This window comes from Tenebrio molitor, chromosome 2 (genome assembly GCF_963966145.1).
Source record: "Tenebrio molitor chromosome 2, icTenMoli1.1, whole genome shotgun sequence".
Classification (NCBI taxonomy): Eukaryota; Metazoa; Arthropoda; class Insecta; order Coleoptera; family Tenebrionidae; genus Tenebrio; species Tenebrio molitor.
Window position 1 is genome coordinate 11,454,538 of NC_091047.1, and position 13,559 is coordinate 11,468,096.

The 13,559-nt window shown below is 32.7% G+C and overlaps 1 protein-coding gene and 1 long non-coding RNA gene across 2 annotated transcripts in view; both read right to left on the bottom strand.

Moving 5' to 3' along the window:
* Positions 1–2,284: 2,284 nt before the first annotated feature.
* Positions 2,285–13,559, bottom strand: part of dsx (doublesex) — a 125,053-nt gene continuing 113,778 nt past the window's right edge. The window contains exon 5 of the mRNA XM_069038060.1: positions 2,285–3,092. The gene's annotated coding sequence lies outside the window, so the exon portion shown is untranslated. The remainder of the gene's footprint in view (positions 3,093–13,559) is intronic.
* LOC138124186 (uncharacterized) lies at positions 6,582–7,634 on the bottom strand. The gene is made up of 2 exons (XR_011157046.1): positions 7,086–7,634; positions 6,582–7,020 (listed from the first exon to the last, which is right to left on the bottom strand). It is a non-coding gene; the product is annotated as an uncharacterized lncRNA (long non-coding RNA).

The following is a 13,559-nucleotide window of genomic DNA, read 5'->3' on the forward strand; positions in this document are numbered from 1 at the left end:
TTTAGCTTTAACACATTAATTAATTAATAAACGTCAGATTTAGATCATATTCATATTGTTTGAACAATGGACTCTGAATAAGCAGACTCATATTTCTTAATCTAAAGTAGTATTTTAACGAGTTCTTGGAAGAAACGTAATTCATGGTGTTCCAAGAATATTCAAGTTCCTCTGTTTTTTAACTACAAGATGTTTTAATTAACAAAACATTAATAATACTCGATAAAAACTGCTACTTTATGTATCTTCGTTTCTTTCACATCTTTCATTAAAAAAATTTTGTTTGCACCATGATAGTATAATCAGATGATTATAACGAACGTTCAAAAAAATTGTGGTCAAGCAAGCGGTGGTTTTCTCCCTTTCTCAAACGCAGGTCGTCTTTTTTGTTGGCATGCTTGGACGTTTTCTACAGATGTAAATATAACCTCACTTTAATCATCATTTTATTTTACATTAACTCATTCATTTAAAGTACAAAATAGAGCACTAACGAAACCTGGAAAACTCTCGTTGGTTAGTTCTAGTTGAAGGCTCTCCAGTTAAAATATGAAATTACTATTCTCATGAAAGAAATCTACCAAATCAGGTGCATAAGAAAAAAGTGTTGACACTCTGGAAAAACGTGTTATTAAATAATTATTATTTAGTTTTAAAAATAAAAACAAAACAATATTGTAGAAATGAAATAAAGAATTGATAATAAGTAAGCTTAAATGAAACATAAATCAAGTAATAAACTTCTGCGTATCGTAAAACAATCACACAGACATGTGAAATTATAAACTTGTGTAATAAAGCTCAGAAAGAAGTTTTCTCGGAACATACAGTGTATTATTATTAACGTAATTGCCATAGACAATAATATACAGTGAACATTTACAACATTACATAAGTTAACATAATTGGAGGAATTACTCAGTCGTTGTTTTTAATTACAAATAACATTTAAAAATAAAAATACCTCTGCATGCAACAAATGAGCTAATGTTTGTTTAAAAATACATAACAATTTTCTGGGTGATAAGAATGTTTAAAATTAAAACAGAATATCTACAAAGTATAGTGTCTAAATAAAAATAAACTGTAATCAATTTTACAAAAGAATATTTTGATGGCATAAAATAGACGACTCTTTATTAAATAAAACAAAAAAAGTTGGAGATAAAACGGAGTCAAACTGAGTTCACTTTTTTTTTTTTTTGATGTTTGTGCGAATATTCAGGCAAAAGCTTTCACTCATTTAGCGGTGGCGAATAAAGTTTATCCATTCGATAAGTTGTTACACCTTCGTTTCAACAGATCAAACTCGTAAAACCATATTCTTGCATTTACGGTGTTGGATTTCATTCCTAAGAGTGTGCACTGCACAATCCTCCACTGCACAAATGCATCCGGCAATCGATAGCAGGCGTTAGCAAATTTCGACATAAAAATTTGATGAAGGATCTCGTTAAAAATTTATAATAAGTTTTTATTTTGAGGTAATTTCAAAGTTAGCTAGTAAAAGGATAATGGCTGAATTTATCATTTATAACTTGATCAGTATGAAGTAATATTTTTATGCGGCTAAAAAGAAAATATTTTATTACATAATAAGAAAAACAGTGCTTTCAATTGCTGACATGAAAATACAAGAACTTAAATAATAAAACTTAGCCAATAAAATTGGTTTATAGGCAATAAATTTTCAGTCGTAAAACCTTTAAAATTAGGTAGGTCTGTGAGTTGATAGCATATCTCGGGCATCAAGGTAAGTATCTTTACTTGTTTTAATTTAAAGTAGCAGCTTTTATGGATTTCATATAAAACTATTTGAACCTCCTTACGTTGCGATTTTATCCACATAATCCACCTTGGAGGTAATATCCACTTATTTTGGAAATACGTGCTCACTCTTTATTCAAAGGATTATCCAAACCGACTTCCGTCATTCCACCATTCTACTTTTTCTGCAGACAAGCTCTCGGATCGCAGAATTGCCTGCTTTATGGCTTAGAAAATGACTTAAGAACGATATTCTGGTTTTGAGAGAGTTTGTGCAATTGAAGAATATTCCAGAAATAAACTCTTGATGAAGTTCGCAAGTGGGTGAGGTATTCATAAACAGAAACAATTACAAAATGTACTTCAACATATTTTATTTGACGCTTGGCTGAAAGATCTTACCTCAGTGAAAAGCTCCTCAGCTTTCGGAGAGAACGGCAGATTCCTGTTGAGGATTTTTCAGGTAGGGCATACTAAAATTAGAGAATGGAGTTCTGTTGTAGAAGTAAAACGGGTAATTAGTAAACATAACTATATTGAACTATACATTTAGAAGATAGTGTAATGCTAAGAGCCTATATTTATAGTGTACTTAAAATTTATTACCATACATTTTATAAGTAGTATTGATTAAATACATGTCGTAAATGACCTGTTAAATTACATATTTCTGCAATATTGCAAACCGCAAAAACCATTTGAGAAGACGAGTGCCTAATTGCCATGAAGCTATAGAAATTTTCGTGATTTGACTTTCAACTCCTACCACATCCTACTAATTAATGATGACCATTTTACAAGAAGGAAAGTATCTTGAACTCTGATAACATTCTATCTACTAACATCAATAATTCGGACAGTTCATGGAAGTAATTAACACTATAATAATTAAGTCATTTGTATCACAAGGCCTCCATTTGGGGCCACGATTCTTAAAATGTAAAAACACACAACGACACAACCCTTGCAGCCACTCTTTGTACAAAGTAATAATCCTTATAATTATGTACATTTTTACTGTTGTTAAACAGAATACACAGCAAGATTGAAAATCTGAATTTCCATATCACTAAAATTCATCAAGTAACAATTCTAAACGCCTCGCAGGCAGGAATTTCCTGACTTGGCGACGGTCCAAATCAAAAAATTCGTGTGGCAACAATTTATTGCTAGAATTCTACGACGTCACTGTTAAGGGCTAGGACGATTACATCTTTGAAGAGACGGATTGACTTGGAACACCAACATACTTACTAGTTAGAGCGACGCAGTATATTTCACAATCACAACTCAGTCCATTTTCGATTAACGAGGCAGCTTAACATCTGAAACAATGACATAAAAAGGACATCATTAAAAAGCTGTTCGGTGTAATACAAGATAAAGTGAATTGGTGGAACAACGTATTTCCGTCACCTTGAGGACGTATTATATTCAGCTAACTACTAATTAATAAAAACCCATTAAACTTTTATTATCACCGCACTGGCCATAGTTAATTTGTATAATTGCCCACAAACTAAAAATGTTTATGAGCCATAAACTATGGCAGAATAAATAATATGTTGGTATACCTGTAACTGTTTCATTTTTATTGCAAAATGGCGGCTACATTTTGTCATTTATGCATAATTTCGTTTATATCAGTTTTATTTACGGCTTTTTAATGGCTATTGTTAACTGAAAACGTGCTCAGAATGTATTGTTTTTTTCTGACGCCGGGCACAAAAACGTCCGCCATGTCGGGCCTTATGCAGAGACGGGCCCGCCCCATTTGTGTCCTAAAAAAATTGCCACAAATATTGTTTTCAATTTCCTCTTTGTCAACATCTTCAGTCAACCCTTTTTTGGTTATGCTATTTTATTTCAATTCTTGCAATTTTTAAACAATTGTAATTTTACAGATACCATCATAGTGATCATTCTATTTAGATGCGGGAAGATACATCTTGAAAATTAATGAATAAATGCAATAGTAGTCCGAATGCATCGGGCGCCATGACCAAAGATGGATTTACACCTTTGATTGTAAACAAACCCCCACATTAACGGCTATATCTCAGAACCTATTGGTCATACAGAAATTTTTGTAAAAGAGATTTTGTTGCAACTTTAATAAGCTACAAAATTGGTCTGAACCATTTTTACCCTACGAAGCTAAATGCGTGATTGTAAAAAATACTCTTCTTTGCACTCTCTCACCGGCTAATTTGGGATAGGTGCGCATTTGTATTTATATCGTGCGTTCATTTAAATTTATCCTCCAAGTTGGCGTTGAGGAGTCGATTGTGAACGCACCACTCGTGTAAAAACGTAAGATTTACACAGCTCATCCGTGATCCGTAATCCGTATAGCGCGTTCACAATCGGCTCTTCAACGCCAGCTTTGAGGATGAACGCACCATACTTTGAAGAGTAAAACTACCTAAAAAAGGAGCTACACTGTTTCATTAAAGCCACCAAAATGCTCAATAGAATTGCAATTCTTTCCAAATGCCAGTTTTATAATATTGGAACATTTTCGTTTATTATTTTTTCAGATGAATCAGTAATACCCAAGGTCAATGAATGGGTTATGGTTCACAATAAAGAATTATGTAAGATTACCACGACACCACAGTTTTCTTATGTAGGATCATCAGTGTCTACGGTGACCACCGAAGAACAAAATTGTTTAAATTTTCTTAAACCTTTTGTTTATATGCCAGGAACGTTGAATGAGGAAGATACTTATATTAATCCAATATTATATTATCATTGGTTTATTGTGTTGAGTTGAGATGTTAAAAACAAGTTTAACACACAATTTACCGAGATTCTGGGTAAAAGTCAGCAATGATAACTTGAGCAATTGGCTTTATTTGCCATTAACGTGAAGAGAGTTAATTTGAGAGAAACATGTATCCGAGACTTGACCGCAAATAAGAGACCTGTTTATAACGAAACCTGTGGTTAGTTCCCTTTTAAATCGTTCAAATTACAAATTTATGTGTCTTAAGTACTACAGTCTTGTTCGAGGAGATTTTTTAACAATCTTTAATCAGAGGTATAGACAGAAATAAAATTGATATAATCATGTGGGGACTATTCTGTCCTTCCTTGAGATAGTATCGGTCGTCTTGATTTGCATCTGAAGTAAACAAAACGAGCCAGGGTCGGTTACAGAGCACATTTATTTTATAACATTCTGATAATGAACCGCTTATCAGTATTCTAATCGTTATTCGCTTATAAAGGCTGATTCATAAAGTGTGGTGGTATATTTATAACTGCTGCAAGTCCCACCTATTTAATCTCACTAAATAAAGGAAAACAAAACAATTATGGGCTTTTATCTTAAGTGTTCTAAACAGTTGCTCACACCTTTGACAAGCGCACACTGGCAACAAAGTAGTTGCTGTGATCTTCAAATAACGATATAGCTTTCGTTGAAACTTCATGGATTTATGTTCAATCTATCCGGGCATTTTATGGTAATTACTTACGGTCGAAAAATCGTCTCAGAAGATCAAATTTTGATTGTCCTATGCTCAAAACGTAAACAAAAGTACTTTTCCGTATGGCGACTTAGTTTACGTTTCTGTGTCTAAAATCCATTCACGTTATTTTCGCAAGGAAATTTTGCATTTAATTTGGTAGTAAAGCTGTCTGTTGAATTAGGTTATGTTTTTCTAATTTTTAGGTTACAAACAGCGCCAAAGGGTCAATGTCGAGTGAATTGTTGTCAGTTTTACTAGTTTGCAATAGAAGAATACTCAGACATTGCGGAAAATTCATGTACCTAATGTTCATTTTGATTCGCATGTCAGGTATTTCAGTTACGGAAATGAAACAGTGTGTCCAACATTAAAAAAATAAATCATGGCCTCCCAAATAAAAACTGCTGTATTTTTTAAATTCATGATAATTGATAACTTCTGCAAAAATTCACCGACTGAAATATTTTTTTGGAGGAAAATATTTGTTTTAGTAGGTATTAATGGTAAGTACATTAGGGTGGATGTTTAAAATCATATTAAGTCCAAATTTTATCTAGTTTAAAAACTATAAGAAAACTATCAGTGACACTGCTATCAAGATATAACCATCATACTGCTAATGTACAAGATAAAAGGCACTTGTCCCATTGGGTATTAATAAGCATAATAAAAATTGAAATAAGAATAGTTATTTACATTAGAGTACGGGATGTGAATTTTCCGGCACGACAACTGGTTTCGGGCACGATGGCGCAGCCGAGTGCCTGATTAGTTGGAGGGCCGGAAAATACGTCCCGTACGACATTTGTATTAGACTTTTCGGCTGACCAAAATATTAAATCTTTTAAAAATCAAGACTAATTTTATTGTAGAATTTGACATCGTCAATAAAGAATCGAATGCTGTGGAATCAATTCCTTGACGACCGTGACCGCTCATTTGTTTTTTTCCTAACAAATTATTTGCCGGCTAAATTTTCACGGTCGTGCTTCAAAATTTGATTTTGGTGTATTAATCGAGTGAAAAAAATGTCTAGTATATAATATAGAGTGAGTTAAATGTGACACCAGAGGCAGTACAACTAGTGGCAGGACTAAATTCTGAATTATTACCACAAAAATCGAAACAACGTTACATAGGACAATTTCTTCTCACGACAGTATGTAATAACTATTCTTTAATTCACAAATTTTTAATAAACCATATTTTATTACAGACAGTTTTATTAATAGGTGTTTGTGGTGTCTGTCTCCGAAAGGAGTTATATACTCTGAAAATGAAAAATGTCAAGAGAAGATATTATATTGATAACTGACACAAAAACCAATATTTGTAGATCATTTGCCATTACCAATCCAAACTGGGTTGAAACTGTGAAGAAATATATGGAAGTCAGGTTAAATTGGTATTAATAAAATTGACAAATATTTGAACCTTGATTGCCCTATGGACACAAGATTGAAGTTCCTAAAATGATTCGTGATGACTGATGACCTTCCTTCAACATCAAAAACAAAATGTACTGTGTTGCAGCTATAGCTCAAACAATGGTGAGTTGTGTCACAAACTTCGATACAGTGCTTTAATCTACTTGAATTTTTAGCACTTGCTTCCAATATAACTATGTACCAGCAGACAATTTCATCACCAGTACCGTAAGAGAAGCACCAGTACAACATATTGACATTCAACCCAGAAGTAATAAAGCTGACAGTTACCAAATTGTTTCTGCATTGTTCTCTAAAGGGGAGAATTGTAACAATAATGTTTACAACTGTAATTTTACAAAATAAATTATGTTAATAATGTTGCAAATTATTAAAATGTCTTGTACTTAACCACTACTTCCTGGTGAAAACGAATCATCTTTCTTCAGGTGAATACAAGATTTTGGGGTTAGAATTGTTTTGTGTATTTTTATTTTCCAGTTGCACTTTAGCACTAACAGCTAGTACTGGATAAAGTAGGTACACAAAACCATATATAAACTTCTGTGGTTTAGTTTTATTGTGCAATTTTGCAGATATTTATGAAATACCTGACAATTGTCAAACTTTTTGACATATACAGCTGCCAACCCTATAGGTTGCATTTTCCCTGTTACGATTATTTTCTTTTTCGATCGATATAAATTAAACAAACACATTTATCGGAAAAATTATACAGGGAAATGTGTTTTTTTACACTAAATTAAAGTAACGTATGGACACTTTAATTTTAAAGTAACTGTGAAAAGAATAAATCAACGGTGTCCGCACATTTTTCCCGTACTCCACTAGATTTTTCCCACATTCCACTAGAAATTTTTGACATTGTACGGGAAATCGCACCTCCCTTGACCTAAAGTGTAAGGTAACGCTATATTTCCCAGATTGGGAGGCCGAAAAATAATTTACGGAAGCAGCCTGTATACATGCTCCATTTCTATTACTATCATTGCAATTGATGTTATTTGATGGTTTATACATAATTTAAAACAAATAAAAATAAAACAATTATGAAAACCACACTGCGGTTAACATTAAAGTCTTGTAACAAAAGAAGAATTTAAAAAAAATGCATGGTGGTCTAATTGCTCTATTCAGGACTGCATAAAATTCTATTAATAATTTTCCATTGTATGCAGTGAGGAAAATTAATGAGTGTTATTTTAAGCTTTGTTCACTTCCTCAATGAATTTGTTTGCTACATTGTATTGCATTTATGAAATAGATAACATAAAAAAAATAAAATCCATGACGTTCACTGGCATAATGCACATTATTTAATCAGAAAAACTAGCAATAAGATATAGCATTCGCTCAAAAGGGTGTGTGAAATTTCTTGACAGATTAGCCACAATTACTCGACGATCAGGTTTCGAACCTGTATTTAACTTAAAAAAGATAACACGAGCCTCTAAAACTAAAACAAAGTCAATAACTTTGCGAAACTTGTAAAAGAAATACAAAAATCTGGAATTATAAACGATTAAACAGGTGTTGTTCAGTGTAATCGATCGATTTTAAAAATCGATTTTTACCTGCCCCCTATAATTAAACAATGAAAATCAATTACCTAAGGATAAAATGTTTCATTTCAATTCAGCCGGAAGGTGAGATCAAGATATGTATTAGCAGGAAACGTGCCACTGAATGGTTTCAATATTGTGAGCGAGAGGAGCAATTTAAGGACCCTACAGACTCGTTTTATTTAAATGCGAAATTAAAGATAACGCTTAGAAATACGAGTATGTATAATGATAATAATAAAGTCCTTCTTAGTTTTCTACATTGTGCAGAGCGAATCCGTAAATGATTTTGTAGTAGTTTCTCAAGTGCAAAAGTGCTCATAAACTTAAAGAATTTTAGTCACGGTGCATACTTACACTTGTGACTAACATCTATATAAATTTTTTTATTGCAATTTCGTTCGGAGAACGTATTCTAGTACTTTTAAATTTAAAAAGTCATGTAAAGAATGTTATCAAAAGGTTTTCACTAGAACGATATGATATTCGGAAGCAGTCCTTATTTATCGCGCAAGAGGTTAACAACAGAAATCAATATCACGTTTTATAAGACATGCAAGTGCAATTATAGTATATTATTATATCATTTAGAGTAGAAGTGTCTCTTAAAATCCACTCAAAGTCAAAAATGTACAGAATTTATTCCATAACTAGTTTCTACACTGCATTTCATCGGTCAATAAAATACACATTATCTTTCACAATTTTTCACGTGGGCAAATAGCAATTACATGTAAATAAAATATCTAGGTATTCAGAAAATTCCCGTGATTTATTGTCATTTATATTTTTATATGTAATTTTTATAGTTTATTTCAAAAGTACTAACCATCTAATATTTTAATTGGCTGTACATAGGACCTAATCATCCGACCCAAATTTCAAAAGATTATCTTTAATTATATCATTTTGAAAAACTCGAAATGTCAAAAATGTCGACAGTTTTTTGAATGGATAGCATGTTTTATGTTAAAAAAAATCCATTTTAACTTTGGAAATGTATTGTGGGTTGCATTTTCAATTCCGTCGGGCTCATTATCACTCGTGAAATACCCTGTATAGGAAACATCAATTATCTAAACAATACAGAAACATTTGTCTTGTCGTGTGATAAAGAAAGGAAAGAAACTTTTGACTGGGAAATATTAAATGATCGAACGTAAACATTCATTCCTGGTTTTGAATTTAAAAAATAAATTGACGATCGTTTACACTCGGGCTGCTTTATTCGAGTTTTACGTCAAAAATTGCACCGCAAAATAAAACCCTTTGAGAGTTAGGGCACTAAAATCGTATCGTTCGAAATAGAATTCGCATGTCTGTGGCCGTCCCGTTTAAAATTTAACGACCTGCATGCTCCTGCTTAGCAATTATTTCCAGACAAAGTTTATGATTTTTGCGAATTTCCCATATGATTTGTGAGCGGGCAATGAAAAAATGTCGTAAATTATATAAATGTATCTATATGCATGCAACTACTTATTATAATAATTCTCCATAAGATCCAGACGGACAGTGGAAAAGGAATTTACGATTTTTATGGACTTCAAAGTTGAAGACGTTGGTGGAAATAAAAGGGGTTTCGACAGTCGAGTCGAAATTTATGGTCGCGTTATTCACACCAGAAGTGGACAAAGACCGTCCGAAATATAATTAAAATTTTGTCAATTCAACCATTAAGACAAAAGATACATTCGTCGGGTTTCGGTGGGCGGTTATCCTGCTTATTGCCACGTTTACTGCAGCATTTACAGCAGGTAGACCATCATAATTCATTAACATTTTACGAGACTCCGAACATAGTGCAAAATACCATGCGACGATACAACTATTTGTTGGATAAATTATGACACTACGCAAAATATACCAGAAACTCTTACAATGTTTTAAGATTAAACACTTTCAAGCGTCAACTTTATCTAATCCCATGAACTATTCCTCAGAGCCTCTTTATTGAATGATTTACTGCACTTTCCCTATTTATTTATGGATTTCAAAAACCGTAAAACAAATCATCTAACTCAATATTTTTCTTAGAATAAAATATAATGAAAGCATTTATAACATTTTCATCTTATTGAAGGAATATTAACTACAACCTTGGCGTTAAACACAAAATTAATCATGTTTTAATTATTTGCAGCAAAATTGTATGTGTACCTAAGGTTTTCATCTAACTCTAAAGGGTGGAGCTCTAAAACTATAGAATTAAAATCATCGCCGTGGTTGTCTTCTACATACCAAGTTTATCTGAAAAATACTGGTTTCATTTTTCTTTAACAGACATTCTGATAGGGTAGATACAAAAGGTAAAATCCCCTCTTTCCAAACGCGCCGCTACAATCCGTTATCCGCAACAAGCGGCACTGTTAATATTTGAATTGAGTACTATACTGTAGCCTCCACAAAGGAAAAATGCCGCTTTGTTGATTTGGTGAACATTATGAAACTGTCAGTTACGTAAAACACTATAGAAGGGCTGGTCTATATGCTCCGCCCCTGATCCATAAAATAAAAATTAATACCCTAGTGTCAGGTGTACTCCAGCATTTCTATGGCTTCCCAGAAAAAATTGTTGGATCCCGATAAATCACTCATTTATGGCAATAGTCCCTTCATTATAAACAGATTTTTTTAATATGCAAGTACATAGATTAAGCTTTGGAAATAATCTATGATCCAGAAGCCAGATCAGGAGAATATGGTGGTCACTGGAAGACATAATATATGACTTAATGCCTGTTGGAATCACACCACACCTCAGTTTATCCTTAATTTGATAATTCATTAATTAATTAGTTCAAGCATCCTTTAATAAAAGAACAGAGTTAAGAATGTCATAGTTTACCAAATTATGTACTTATTCTTGTGTATTAATAGCAGTTTGTTGATCACCTGTTAATTAAACTTGTAATGAATTATTTTTTTTGTAGGTTTACCCAGTTCAACCATGAGCCTATTAGTCAAGTTATACTGGTTAAACCGGTTAAACCGTTTAGCCGCAGTTAGTGTAACAAAAGTGTATATATTTATTTTATAACAAATATTTATTGTTTTCTTGGAAATACCTTAATCTTCCAACAATACATTTTTGCTACAATATTTAGGTAATAGGTACACGCATATAATAATAATAATCAATTATACATTGGCGCAACTGGTACCGGTGTTAACAGGTTATATAATGAATTAATCATTATGGGTTTTAGTGAGCAAATCGTTTAAAATGAAAAACATGGAACGGAATTATTATGTAGTGGAATATAATTACAGCACCTGGTGGATGGACATTTTATTGCAAGTTCCAGCAATCAGCAACAACTTACTAATTTATGAAAGAACCCATTCTTTGACGTAAATTTCTTAATTTAATGTGGTCGAATTAATTATGCCCCCACCGGAACCGACGTTTCGGTGCCGGTAATTAAAATGGCGCTTTGAAAAGAAAATGGCCGTGGCTGCATTTTACAACGGTTCCCATGGATGGTTTTGTAGTACAACACCCGGATGGTTGTTGTGATGTGGAACGTCGTTTTGATGCTAGTTAAAACTTGTTGTGTTAAAACCTCGCGAATCATGGGCCATAAAAGCTTTGATGTTGGATGTGCCGTAAATCATGAGACGCGCTGCGCTATAGAACATGCTTCTTCCATATTCTGTGTTCGTGGAATGAGATGTGCATATATTTATTATCTAATAATAATTCTACAAGCTATTATTCTTGAGGTCTCATTTACCAGACACCAGTTTATACACCGTCGCTAAGAGGACTACCAAGATTACCACTGTGTGATTTTTTAAATTTTATCTCACAACATTTGATCGCTTCAACAAGAGAACATCAAGGTATACGGGGTGTAGGCACTTCATGTTTTGAATTTACGGTCTCCACAACTTCGGTTAATTAAAATTCTAGAACCAACAGTCAGTTTGGGGTGTGCAACGTGCCAATAAAACACCACCGCAAAGCGTCAAGAAATGTACTTTCATTGCAATTTCATGGTTCTAGTGCCCTTGTTTTTTTATTAATAAATTTTTACAAATAATATGGTTAAATTACATAAAAAGACAAAACACAACCTCCTAACAAAAGCTGGGATAAAAAAATCAGCATTAAACCCACATCCAAAAATGTTACTGTAAAAAAAAACAAATTGTGTTGCAACTCGTTACTGAGACACTCTGTATATTTGAAAATTTTAGGTTATGTATGTACATAGTTGAATGGCAACTTGGACATTCATATTTGAATTTTCTTTCTATTTTTTTTGAGTAGCCAAATTATCGCCTTACTGAAAGTAAAAATCTGCCAATCAAAGCTTTATTTATTATTATACAAAAGGACAAGCAAAACACAAATTATAATTTCCTAAGTTTATTTTAAACTAATTTATTAAAACAGTATGAATTACAGTAATTAGGTACGAAAAATAAAAACCATTCAGTTGGTATTATGTACATATTATCTATTCTCATGTCTAGTTAAAGAGTGATCGCAGACTTGGTAAATGTTATCGCCACAATGAAGACAATACAATGGATCATTAATAAATAATCATATAATAGCGAATTTAAATATTTTTGTCCATTTGATATACATAATTTTAAGCAAAATATTTTTTAATGCCTATTTTAATTTAAAATATTTTTAGGATAATCCTATCCTTATTTATTGAAAACCTCCCAGTAACAATCATTTAAAGTTTCAAGTAATTAATTTTAACGATTTCATTTTGGAGGAAAGTTTAGAAAAGAGAAAAGCAAGTGATCTGTCTTCGGCTCATAAAACTGCTAATTCCGAATACCTCCTCCGGTCTAGAACACCGTGGATGAAAAACACGACCGAAAAAAGCAAAGATCTTTGAAAAGAGCACATAAAAGTCAGGAAACACATATATTACAAAGTTTATATGGGTTAGACTTAGTCTGTAAAAGAACCGACAATAAAAGTATCCCAAAACAAAACAAAGGTGAAAAATTTTAACTGCCCCGCACAACGTACATAAAAACTGATGCCAAAAAAGTCAATCGTAAAATGACTGTTAGTTAAAGTTATGAGTTGAGAACCATAAAGTAGGTCTGCAGTTTAGTAAAATACTTTCCACTCTCCAAAATAAAGCTCGATACGGCAGGACGGACTGGTCTCAGAAATAGCAGGTCTGCAGTTTGACCAAGCATGCTTTTACGCGGCAACTAGAAATTTTACTGGCGTCGTTTGTGGTGGGATAATGATTTTCTTCAGAACAACACAACGACACTTCTTGCTTCCACACAAATGTTGGATATATTTTAATATTTAGTAA